The 13,329-nt window shown below is 43.1% G+C and overlaps 1 pseudogene across 1 annotated transcript in view; it reads left to right on the top strand.

The window, feature by feature from the left end:
* Nucleotides 1-729: 729 nt before the first annotated feature.
* The window catches only part of LOC311102604 (estrogen-related receptor gamma-like), a 62,699-nt pseudogene continuing 50,099 nt past the window's right edge, over nt 730-13,329 (top strand). Inside the window, exons 1-2 of the transcript in view lie at nt 730-785; nt 11,994-12,128. The product of the transcript in view is annotated as an estrogen-related receptor gamma-like (transcript). The remainder of the gene's footprint in view (nt 786-11,993; nt 12,129-13,329) is intronic.

A 13,329-nucleotide genomic window follows, 5' to 3' on the forward strand; every position in this document is an offset into this window, starting at 1 on the left:
ATTCACAACATTTGGTATCACCCTGGTCTGAGAGCCTTTATCTCCCCACTTTACAGAATGAACTGATAACAACTGCCCTGAGAGAGAGAGAGACAGAGAGACAGAGAGACAGAGAGAGAGAGAGAGAGAGAGAGAGAGAGAGAGAGAGAGAGAGAGAGAGAGAGAGAGAGAGAATGCACTGGTTCTTTAAATCCCCCTCTCCTCACCTCTCTCTCTCTCTCTTCACCGCTCACTGTCGTTATTCCTCTGCCCCCTCCCTCCCTCCGTCCCATTCTCTCTCTCTTTGTCTCTGCCCTCCACTCTCCACCTGCTCGGCTGCTCTCTCTCTCTCTCTCCGTGCATGCAGACCGAGCCCCTCTGCCATTGGCCGCCCGTCCACCAATGAGCAGCCCGGATGGGCCAGAGGGACTACATATGCAAAGCCTTGCTACATATTAATGAGCTCCAATCGTGGCTTTAAGTCCTTGATTAGAAGAGTGCTAGAGCTTTTGGTCCCAACTAGCTGGCTGCTGTGCCTATAGGCTTGTCACAAGGAGGACCACTGTGTCTGATTGCAGTGCTCTGACAGGAACGGCAATAGAGAGAGAGAGAGAAGAGAGAGAGAGAAGAGAGAGAAGAGAGAGAGAGAGAGAGAGAGAGAGAGAGAGGAGGACAGGAGAGGAGGAGGAGAGCAGAAAAAAACTTTGATTTATAGAGGAGGCTTTCTCACATTATGGTGGCAGTGCGCAGATGGATTCCATAGAACTTTCCCTGCCTGAATATTTCTCCCTACACTCTGAACAAGAGTAGGTAAATTTTACCTTTTTACTACTTATTTTCTTACTTCTTGTCATTGTGAATGCCTTTGACTGTGTGTGTCTGTGTGTGCCGTGCTCGTGTTTGTTAGTAGGAGTGTGTGTGTTATTTTGTTTGATGCTGCGGAGGTGGCTGGTAGCATGTCAAGGTTGTTTCCGCTGTCAGGTAGTGTGTGAAAATGTGTCTGTTTGACTGTGTGTAACAGTGTAACAGTATGCGTCTGTCTACCTTTGCTGGGCTGCGGTACAGACAGAAGCCCTCACTCAGCGTGAGGAATTGAATTTCTGCCGCTCCACCTGAGTAGGACACACACTCTCCCACACATACACTCTGGCATGTCGGTCCCAGCACAGAGAGCCATACTGCTTTATGATCCACTTTATAATAGAGAGTGTGTGTGTGGTATGGGAGGTTTAAGTCTTAGTTTATTAGGTAGGGTCAGTGTGTTCAGCGTGTGTGAGGGCTGTCCGTCAGCCAGCCGACAGAGTGAGAGGGGGAGCGGGGCGACCAGGAGGGAGAGGGAACGGATAGAAGCGGCAGGGGGAGGAGGAGGGGGAGAAAGCGCTCTTAAATGCCAGGAGAGCTTGAATTTCAGACGGCCAGCACAGCATGTGGCCCTGCCGTGGCATTAGAGACAACAGCGCGCTGCGCCGCTCCGCACGGACACACCACACACACACGCTGCTCCTTTAGCCAGCGCTTTGCTCTTTTTGGCTTGTGTTAAGGACAGCGTTAAAAATGCAGATTAACTGGCTGGTGGAGCAGGCAGGCGGATGTGGACAGAGAGGACCGTGTGTGTGTGTGTGTCGAGTGTTTTATGTAAATAGAGAATCAGGGACAGGGAGCATCAATCCCATACCTCTCTGTCTACAGACACACAACACAGAGAACAGTGACAATCGCCAGAAGATTATAAAATAAATGTTTTAGTTAGTTACTTTATTGTATTTCATAAATACATTTGAGGAGAATTCCAGGTGACAGAATGATCTAAAATGTAGAGTCTAAATCAAATAGAAGTCCTGGTTTTGGAAAAATGAATAATTCCCAAATCGCACGCTCCGCACTCTGTTTGGTAACGCTCGGTCTTAAGTAATGTGAATAGAATAAGGAGAAAACAATTGAGCGATAGATAGAGTGAAGAGAAGAGCTGGACAAGTTGACTTTGTTCCAGTGTTTCTAAAGGAAACCACGGCACTCTTAACCCCTGCCCTGGACTGTGTCTGAACGCTGATAACGCTTCTAAAGTGGAGCCTCGCTTTCCAGCCTTCTTACAGACTATACACACACACACACACACACACACACACACACACACACACACACACACACACACACACACACACAGACCAGAGGTTAATAACATAGAGAGAAAGAATGGCTAGATTGGTAATCTACATAGAGAGAAATAAAAGGTCATTAATGTGAAGGTACACAACCCAACCACTCTACCTGTATGCCTACCGACTTTCTGTACGTGTATGTTTGTGGGGGTGTGTTTGAACAGTGTGTGTGTTGTTATGTGGATACGGTGGGTGTAAAACCCTAGCTTTGGAATATACTTCTCCTCTTCGGAAACCTTGTGTAAATATACACAATTATTTATTTCTAAATGACACGGATAAGACAGGAAATGTACATGATTTTATGATGAATTTATGGATTTTGTATATTTGAGAATTGACTGTATTTGAGAATATGGTATATTTGAGCATTTTGTAAGGAGAGTGTGTGAATTGCAGTGGTGTGACTGAGATATAGCGAGAGGAGCTTAGAAAGTGTGAAGGACATGTAGATTGTAAGGAGACACAGAAGATTCAGGAGACAGTCTTTTCTACTGTCTATAACGATGGGCTTTAGCCTGGTTTTCCCCTGTCTCAGCGTCATTAGTTATCCGGGGTTAGAGTCGCTTCTCATAGAGAAACACACCGTCTGAATCCCTCCCTTAGTACCGGCCGTACCCAGGCTTTACTCATAGTCATTACTCACCTCTCTCACCGCTCGCTCCTCGCTCACCTCCTACATAGAAATTGACGAGTGGGATACTAATTGATATATTATGGATAATGATAATAATAATAACAACAAGTGCCATTTTGACGATTATCATAATTATATTCCCTTCATGCCTGAACATACATTTAATTTGCATGTCATTAAGGGTTGTTCCCCTCTTACTTAGTTTAATTTATTTAGTGTGTTTGTTGTTGCTGGTTATTCCTAGAGGTCACGGGGATGGTGAATGCAGATTGTCATGACGGGTTTTGGATTGAAAGAATAGTGGAATGATTTGAAAGGCTTGGACCGATTCTTGAACCTGTGAAGGTGTATTTTGCGGATTGTGTGTTTTGTAGAACACTTTAGATATATTGTCAGATATTACTGTGCATCTATGTCCCAGATAAAGGGTGGTGCATGTGATTTTTTAAATTGCACATTTAAATGTTATATATTTTTTTAATTGGATGTATACGGTAACTTATTTATGTACTCGATGCACTATATAAAGGATATGATTTTCAATGTTTGGAATGTGACTAATTAAAAAACATAAGGGAGATAATGTATTTTAGCATCTTTTAGCATTTCTAAAAACACTTTGTCAGAGAGCCGACAATGCACCCTGTTCTTGTGTATATGTGTAAAATTGCTTTGCAGTTTTGCAGATAGGACAGTGATATAAAATGTAATGATTATGCAAATTTTATATTTAGGACATTTAAATAATATATATTCTAAGCAATTGCATGATTGTATTTTTTTGTAGCTCTTTTCACGATTTTGCATTCTCTAGCACGAATGTGGTGTATTTAACATATGTGTACATTTTTATTACAGTAACAATTTAAACAAACTGAGTATGCCTGTTTAGATTTTAGGGGGATTTGACTGGATTATACCTTCATGTCCTGAATTAAATTGAAAAGACAAGATGATTTGCATTTACAGTATAAAATAAATTCTCACTTTAGTTTTACAATTATAATAAAGGCATCCACTAGAACAGAGTCCCTCCACTAGAATAATAGGTCATTCCCTAACAGATCTATCATTTTGTAATGAATGGTTTCTAATGGAGAACTCTGTCCGTGTCCAAGTGAGAGCCTCCTCCTTCTACAGATCACACCACATTCTGATATAACTAACCAGCCTAGAGAAAAGTTTATGATTTTATGTCTCTCGTTCTGTCGTTCTCTGTGTGGAGGAGATGAAAGCACTGGAGGAAGGGATCAGGGGAATCGAGGGAGATTGCGTAAATTAAATTCCTTTTAATCTCCTTATAAAATCATTTACTTAATTCATCTGTCAAATCATGTCAATATGTGCTGTGCTGAGTGTGTGTGTGTGTGTGTGTGTGTGCGCGCATCTGTTTGTGGGTTTGTGCTGCGGTGATTGTGTATGTATATGTGTGTGTGTGTGTGTGTGCTCATATGATTCTGTGTGTGTGTGGCTTAGCCCCCTGCCCGATCAGGCTGGTGTGTAGAGGTGTCATAGGGTGTATTTTTATGCATATGTGTTACACCGTGGCCCCTGCTGTCCCATTGTCTTCACAAACACACACACGGTGGCGGTGGTGGCCCCTCTTGTGCAGGGTGTGAGGCATTCGAAGGGTAATTAACTGTGGTTAAAAGACAGAGCCTCCTGAGCAGACCCATTCACCCCTGAGAGACGGAGAGCAATACGTGCTTCTGTGGACGTGCACACACACACACACACGTAAAATTAAATTTTACACACGTTGACAAACACACAACACACACTCAGTGATACACAGACACACACAAGCACATGCACGTACAACAAAATCACACACACGAGCACACACACTCGGCTACTAATGTGAGCAGAAAGCCAAGGATAAAAAGAGGAGGAGGCCTTGATGATGTGATTGTCAATTTATCTGATTTATGTTCAATCCATCAGGGTGTGTGACTGGGGTGTGTGACTGGGGTGTGTGTGTGTGTGTGTGTGTGTGTGTGTGTGTGTGTGTGTGAGTGTGTGTGTCAACAAGATCTCACGGTTTGACCAATTTGACTTCAGATTCTGATGTTAGTCCACATTTCTCCAAACATCAAATTTCAAAGTTTCTCCATATTTTGAGATATTTTGGTCTCCACTGCTGTCGCCTAATTCTGAGCCAGAGCTTGCAGCTTACGCCCATCCACCACCCACGTCCACAACACCCTAGCAAAACCCAAGCATACTTGATGGTAGTATTGCTCACCGTTGCCCCTAGTGGCTGGTTTTGAAGGCATCTCCCGACATCCTGGGTACATGGACGGACGTCGGATTTCGAAGTGGATCTTGCACGACCTGGCTGGTTTCCTCATAAAAGTGTTGGCTTTTATGAGGACTTGAAATAGCCTTAAGATGGACAACACCAGCTGAGGCACACAGAAACGGCCGCACCATTCAAGAGGTACGCGTTGCAATTAGCAATTACACCCCATGTCGCTGTTGCTACAGAGGCGGAACCCTTCCCACCTTTCAATTCAGTTCCTCTCTGCTACACTCATCCCCCCATCTCTCTCTCTGTCCCTCTCTCTCTCTCTCTCCATTCCTTCGCTCCTCTCGCCCCCTTGCGGATTCCGCTCCTCCGTCATTCAAGCATCCCGGCGCTCCCTTTTTATTTTTTTAAATCTTCGTCTAGAAAAAGAGAGATAGTGTGAATTGACAGGTGATCGTTTATCATGTCATCTCCATGATTTGTGTTTTTTTTTTCAGCACTAGGGATAGTGGTCTTTCACATACCTCCATGGCCAAAATAATACTGTTATAATTACACAGATTATAGAAGCCAACAACATTGTTATTTGTGTTCTGTCCTTCCTATGTGGTTGGAGTAAAGGTGGCTGTTTGATGCAAATTCAGGCCACTGTGTAAACTATTTAGTAGCTCTGTCTAAGTGCAAAGGGCTAGGCAGGCCTGTGTGTGTGTGTGTGTGTGTGTGAGAGTGAGAAGCAAGGGGAAGAGGGTTAAGTAATAGGTCTGTTTTGCTTATCAATTAGGGTGGCCTGCTGCTGCTGGTTTGCACAGACAGGTCACCCGTGATACAAGTCAGTATTTGACGTCCATCTATGTCTGAGATGACGTGGAAATCAACCACTAGGGTCAACCGTGAGCGCTGTTACCTTCAAGTAGGTTTTGATTTTGCTAGCATGTTTTGGACGGGGATGGTGGAAGTTTGGAACAACTTCTAAATTTGACGTTTGACAAACATGGATGAACGTCTAACTCTGACGTGAGACTGTGAGAGCTAGTTGGGTTTGCATGCGGCCGGGAGACAGAGACTCTGGTCGGTGAGAAGCAGTGTATGTGGGAAGCAGTGTGTGTGACATGCTCGTGGTTTCTAGTGCTCTCACTCACTTTTAATGGGAGGAGACACAGGTGACCAGGACACAATAAAATGTACATTTACACTGAAGAGAACCTGTGTGTCTGAGGGTGTGTGAGTTCAAAAGGTCTCTCTCTCTCTCTCTTTTCCACCTAATTTCCATCTCTCTCTCACACGCTCCGTAGGGACTGTGTTTGAATGCGTGGCTGAGTGTGTGTGAGTGCGCTGCTCTTCTCTACATGCCGTGGAACGATTCAATTGTCATTGTCCTGCAGCAGGGAGAGAGAGAGGGAGAGTACGGAGGACAAATGAATAGCCACGCAGACCCTTGTCTGACAGTGAAATATTCCTCCTCTCATCCTCCCATCATGCTTCATGTGTGTGCCTGATGGGGAGAAAATGACACGGCCCCATCTCTCTCTCTCTCTCTCTCTCTCTCTCTCTCTCTCTCTCTCTCTCTCTCTCTCTCTCTCTCTCTCTCTCTCTCTCTAGCTCCATGTCTCGCTCCCCCTCCATCTCTCTCTCTCCACCTGGCATCCCCTATCCCCTGTCTCTCTGTCTCTCTGTCTCCCTCTTTCTCCCTCTCTCTCTCCACTTTAGTGTTGCGTTCATTTGGAACTATAGAATAGATGTGAGGACCCTGCTTGGAGAAATTATTTTGAACCCGAGTATTTTACCGAACATTTTTTGTTTGAAGTCAGTATTTTTTTATTGAGTCAGTACATTTTAATTTTCTATCAATTATATAGTTAACTTGCAATAGAAAACAATTTAATGTAATTTGCATCCGCAGCAGATTTATTAGATATTTTCCCTGGTGCGTCATACACAGGATTTAATTTTGCCCTGCTATAAATGCAATTGTGCTCTCTGTGCATCACTTTTGTTATATTGAGCTTGATTTGCAATGAAATTATCGTTTTGCATTTCTTTTAAAGGAGCAATCTGTATGAACAGACAGACAGACTGACTAACAGACTAGTGTACGATGTGAGTGTGTTGTACTGTGTGTATGTGTCTTGTATGTCTGGGCATTGCGGTCACGGTCGCGGTTAAAGAGCGGTGCTGGCCAGGTTTCGGTTGTGTTGTCACTTAGCCGTGCTTGACCACACCGGCTGCTCTACGGAGCTGTGAGTATGTGTGTGCGCGTGCGTGCATGGTATGTGCGTGTGTGTGTGTTTGAACTGTGCCCCCAGTACCACCCTAGTTCATCAGCCCTTGCCGTTCCTACTTCCTAATCACAACAAAATCAACTCTGAATTAAGTGTTAAAATAAATATTTATTCTTCAGTGACCAATACGTAAATAATTGTTTTGTGTTAAATGATGCGTTTATTTTTTACGGTTATTTTAGAATTTCAGAATTTCATTATTTAGCTGTTTTATCGGCTCAAAGTATTGCATTTTTTAAATAACGTTTTGACTGATTAGCGATTTCTCTTAATCGCGTGTTCTTTATAAGATTCTACAGGACTGCAGAAATATTCTGTCAGCACCGCAGACTGCGAAAAGTGAATAGCACAGTTTATAGGCTAAATGTACTTTTAGGTGAAAATAAACCCAGAAACCCAGTTTGCAGTTAATAGTGTTTGAGTTGTTAAAGGGTTTCTGTAGACTCTCATCTATGAACCCCTAACCCCTCGACCCCATTTAGAGTGCGTTCCTTTAGAAAGCGTCCCTCCTCTCCTCCCTCCTCTCCCCTCTCTCTCCCCCTCTTCCTCTCCCCGGGTCAGTCGGTGCTGTCACCTTTCCCACACGCTCAGTCGTATTAAAGCCGACAGTCCATCTGCCACTCACCCCGCTAACAGCTCCCGTCGCTAACACAAATACACACACACACTGAACCCCACCTGCCCCCGACACACACACACACACACACACTAATGCTAACACACCACAGCCACTCCGAACTACCCACCTGCTCCCTACCATAACACCGACACCACCCTTACCTCCAAAAACACAGACCAGTACAGAATAGACAGCACAAAGTGAACAGCACACACACTCTCAATGTCTCTCTGCTTTCTTCTGGGTGGTGTGTATTGGGATGTTTAGGGGGTTATTGGGGGGGGGGGGGGGGGGGGGGCAGTTACAGCCGCGTTCGATGACCTGGGGTGAGGGGGGAGATGGGGAGGACGGTGGTGATGGTGGCATTTGTGCTCCTCAGGGCTCCTGCTTCTGCATTGGGAAGAATGGCACCTGTCTCATCAATCACAGCCTCACCATCACACATACACACACATGCATGTACGTGTGTGCACACAGTAATGGTCCTTCGATTCACAGATGGACCAGCAGCACTTGAGTGAGTCACTGAGCATCGGCAAGGCATGGACACACACACACACAGATACTTGGCGTAATTTGGCTCATTGTCCTGTGTGCTAATCCGTGTGTGTGTGTGTGTGTGTGTGTTCCTTACACGTTCTGACAGGGGGCGTGAAATAGGTTCAGGTAGAACCCTATAGGTTAATGCTCTCTCACAGATGTCCCCTCTGTTCCTCTCTCTCTCTCTTCTCTCTGTCCCCCTCTTTTCTCGCTCTCCTACCCTCCTGTTCTCTCTTACTCTCCTCTCCTCCCATCCAATTCCATCACCTTTTATATACCTTCTTTTAAATACAAAATGTGTCTGTTATTTTAGTTCTCAAATTATGGTTTGGAAGCATTTATTTATTTGTGTAAGTTAATAGATTTTCCTGAAATAATGATGAGGGTTTTGTTTTCAAAATCAGGAAATATTACGACCATACATTATCATTATCCATTATCATTATGAGCTAACATGAGATATTGTGACATTCTGACTCTTTTATCAAATTCTCCATGTACTGTATAATGTTAGTTCTGTATCACTTGTGTAGGCCTACATCTCTTGTTTCTTGGCTGGGTCTAGACTTGGTTAGGAACCTGACATACTTCTCCTAAGGGTCCACACCTCCCCCTCTTCCACCCCCCCCGTTTTATCACCTCCGTTTGTTTTCTCCCTCTTCTCCTCCATGGACTGAGAGTGCTGAGATGCAGTTGCATTCTCTCTCTCTCTCTCTCTCTTCTGTCTCTCTCTCTCATCTCTCTCTCTCTCTCTCTCTTCTCTCTCTCTCTCTCTCTCTCTATCTCTCTGTCTCTCTCTCTCATCTCTCTCTCTCTCTCTCTCCTCTCTCTTCTCTCTCTCTCTCTCTCTCTCTCTCTTCTCTCTCTCTCTCTCTCTCTCTCTTTCTGTCGCTCTCTCTCTCTCTCTCTTTCTGTCGCTCTCTGTGGTGGTATGGTAGTGTTGTATCTATGTATAGGTCTCTCTCAGGTCTGTCTGTCTGTCTGTCTGTCTATGTGCTTGTGTATCTCCACTGGGCCTATGTTTCACAACATCTGCTGTTCAGAACTCACAATCTCTAGCACCAAGAAATGGATGAATGAATGGATAGGTTGCAACTAGTTATGTATGTCTTTGTGTGTGGAGTAAATAGTTTTGCTGTTCATTTGTAGTGGTTTAAATGACTCTTGTCTATGGTGTAGTGTGAATGTGTTTTTTTTTATTTTATGTTTTTGACTGAATTAGACTTTGCATGATTATAACTAAAACTAATATTTTATTTAAGGCATTTATTTGAGTCCCAATAGTAGTAATTGTTGTTTAATTGTATATATTTAGTGTGAAATAATGCATAGATTATTTAGTGACAATTTGTTGTAATTCTCATCCTAAAAGTACAATTTAAGAAAATGCTGTACGTTGACTTTTTTTTTATTTTCTAACGCTGCTGCTTGGCCTTATATATAGTATACTAAACCCCTCACTCACTCCTCTGTAAAGGAATAATCTTTCTCCCTAAATAACCCTTTATATTTTATGAACGTGTGAGGTTTAACACTCCATCCGATTATAACACCATAAAGCGTAATGTAATAAAGCAATGGTGTGCTAATCCCGCTACGCGGCGGCTGGTATTTTAGTATTTTTGCTAATGTAAGTGAATGCATAGTGCGATGGGCACTGTATTGATCTGAGCCCCTACAGTAGAGAGCTGAATTGGGGCTTGACCATAGCTGTGTGTTGGAGCCGACCGAGTCTGCAGAACAGTATCGATTCATCCTATTCACTCAACTGGAACTAAAGGCAACACATTACATGCACAAGCCTTTTTCCACTAAGCCCTAGCCTTCCGGCCTGCCCAACCACAAACAAACACACACACACACCACCATCAGGACTGAGTGTTCTCTCCCTGTACACACACACACACACAGACATTTACGAACAGCCACAAACACAAGCCAGGCATGGAAACAAGCATACTGTACACACATGCCTGCAGACCCGGATACACACACACACATGTGTTCCCGGTGTGTCTGTGTTTGTGTGGTAAACATGTCTTTACCAGGTCCATGTTCGGAAGTATTTACTGGTACACACATAGAGATAGCAACAGACTGAACCACAACGTATTACACAGAATGAGAAGATTACGGAAATATCACATTCTCTCTCTAAAGTGATTTTGTCTCACGTTGTATGTTGCTTCCTTCATAATAATTATTGTAATATATGTTTATATATAATATACAATAAATGCATTGATGTACTTTTGAATTTCACCAAAAGAATAACGTTATATGCTGTATATAAATGTATATAATAATATAATATGCCATTTAGCAGACGCTTTTATCCAAAGCGACTTACAGTCATGCGTGCATACATTTTTGTGTATGGGTGGTCCCGGGGATCGAACCCACTACCCTGGCGTTACAAGCGCCATGCTCTACCAGCTGAGCTACATGTATAAAATGTATTATTTGGCTGAATAACATGCAAAGAGAGGAATATGAAGAGAGAACGCGAGAGGGAAAGGCATAGAGAACATGGAAAAACATTACCTTTAGCCTTTTATACACATTTTACAGATTTGATTATCCAAATTAAGATGTTGGGTTTTATTTTCAATTGCTGTTATTTTTAACAGTGCGTTTTAAGACATTTCTTTCGTAGTGGAATGACTAGATTTGACCGTCTATTTTTTTAGCTCATAATATAAAGATATTCATATTATTAGTCTAGGGACCTTTCCCCCTGTGTTCTCTCTCTTTTAATGTAGAAACCTGGCAATTTCATAACATAGACACACACACACACACACAGTTTCCCTTGAATGACATCAAATCGTTCCGACTATCTGCCTTTTTTTTTGGGGGGGGGGACGACGATTCTGATTCTGTTGCAGGGGTGACCTTATCACCCTGGAGACAGCTCCTTCCCTGACGCAGAGGCGGGCTTTGATTGACATCTAACAGTCCCTCCCTTTTCCTTGCTTTTTATCCCGAGACCGGTAATACCGGAACCGTATTAAAACAGTCCAGGAGGGCTTCTATTAATGTCACACACACACCCCTCTCCCAGGTAACACTGTCCGTTAAATACTGCCGTTAAACATTTACCTTAAAGGCCTCCGCTGTGCATGCGGCCTGTCACAGATGTCCATAAACGTTACCGTAGCGACAGGCCGTTAAAAGTGTCGGTAAGCACTGTCTGTCGTTGTTGTATTCAGACCGCATGGTGTGAATACTGTGCTGTAGAGGCTGTACCATCTCTGTCTGTAACATCTATATAGTATAGATTCAAGGTGGTGTCAGTAAGACTTTTTACTGCATAGGTCACCTCTATGACTATTTCTGTGTATAAAGTGTCAGGCCCTACTGTCTCTGTGTACCCCCTAGAATCTTCAGGCTTCCTGTTTGATAATACTACGTTATGTACAGGCTGACTGTCTGTGTATAAAGTGTCAGGCCTACTGTCTCTGTGTACCCCCCATCCAGACTGCTGGCCTTCTATCTGACCCCCTGTTCCCTGTGATTCTCTGTGTTGTAGAATGAACGTATCAAAGGCCCAGGTTAATAGTGAAGATAAGTACGGCAAATGCGGCTCAGCGCGTGGAGAATGCAACAGACTTACGACCTCGACGCCACTTCACATGCGTGACGCACATGCACTTTATAACCCAAGGTAAGAAGGGAAACACGCCACACGCACTCGCACATCAAAAGCCAATTCAAAGTGCTGCTGTTTCTTCCATGTCTCAATGTCTTAGTTTGTGTGTGAAAATAATTTGATTTGATTTGATTTGATTTATTAGTATCCCCATTAGCCGACGCCAATGGCGACAGCGAGTCTTACTGGGGTCCGACACATAACAAAAAAGACATTACAGAGAAAAATACTTTACAATTTACATACTTTTTTCTTTTAAACAACATGTAGTTATACATACATGTCAGTACATACACACAACAAGTAGGTCACAGAAGGGAGAGGCGTTGTGCCGTGAGATGTTGCTTTTTTCGTTTTTTAAGATAAAATGTGTTGTGTGTATGTGTGTATGTTTGTTGTGTATGTCATGCAGGCCTATATGTACTGTACATGTGTTTTCTTCCTACCTGCGTGTCCGTGTGTATATTTGTGTGTGTTTGAATGTGAGTGATCTATTTGCTTGTAGTACTATCACCGTCATATTTTGTCCAATTATCAGTGAATTTTAGCGGCACATTTTGCCACTGCACAATTATCACTCCATGCCTTTGTAATAGCAGAGGCCATTAATGTACTAGGGATCTAACACGACTATCATATTCAGAATCATAGCGATTATCCTTCTGTAGGTTTAGGGTTACAGTGATAAAGGGTCTGGGCTGCGTTCAGAATGGAACAACGTTGTAGAATGTTGTTGTTACGTTCAGTACGCTGCCCTGTTCATGAATGACTCCCCGGGTCTGTGATGAGGTTAGGAGCAGTACACAGGGTAACTGACACTAAGTTGTGCTGACACTTTAATGGGTTGTTGTGTACCAGTGGGCTTGCTCCTGTTAAGTGGTTGTTTTGATGTTGTGTTGTTTTGTTTCCCGTGGCTGGCAATGGGCATTTTAAAGATACATTTATTGCTTACTCATCGTTGTGATTTTTTGGTTTGGTTTCATTTGTTTTAAATGTTTTGGTTTCATTTGTTTTAAAGGTTTTGGTTTCATTTGTTTTAGCAGTGATGATATACTTTGTTACAGAATTCATGTGATGTTTAAGTGTTTATAATGTGGTAAGAAATGTGACTGTGGGGTGTGTTTCAATATGTGTTTGTGTTTACAATGTGGTTGGATTGTGGTTGTGTTTATAATGTGGCTAGGGTTAGTGGTTGTGGTTGTGTTAATAATGTGGC

Source organism: Coregonus lavaretus (genome assembly GCF_964263955.1).
Source record: "Coregonus lavaretus genome assembly, chromosome: 27".
Taxonomy (NCBI): Eukaryota; Metazoa; Chordata; class Actinopteri; order Salmoniformes; family Salmonidae; genus Coregonus; species Coregonus lavaretus.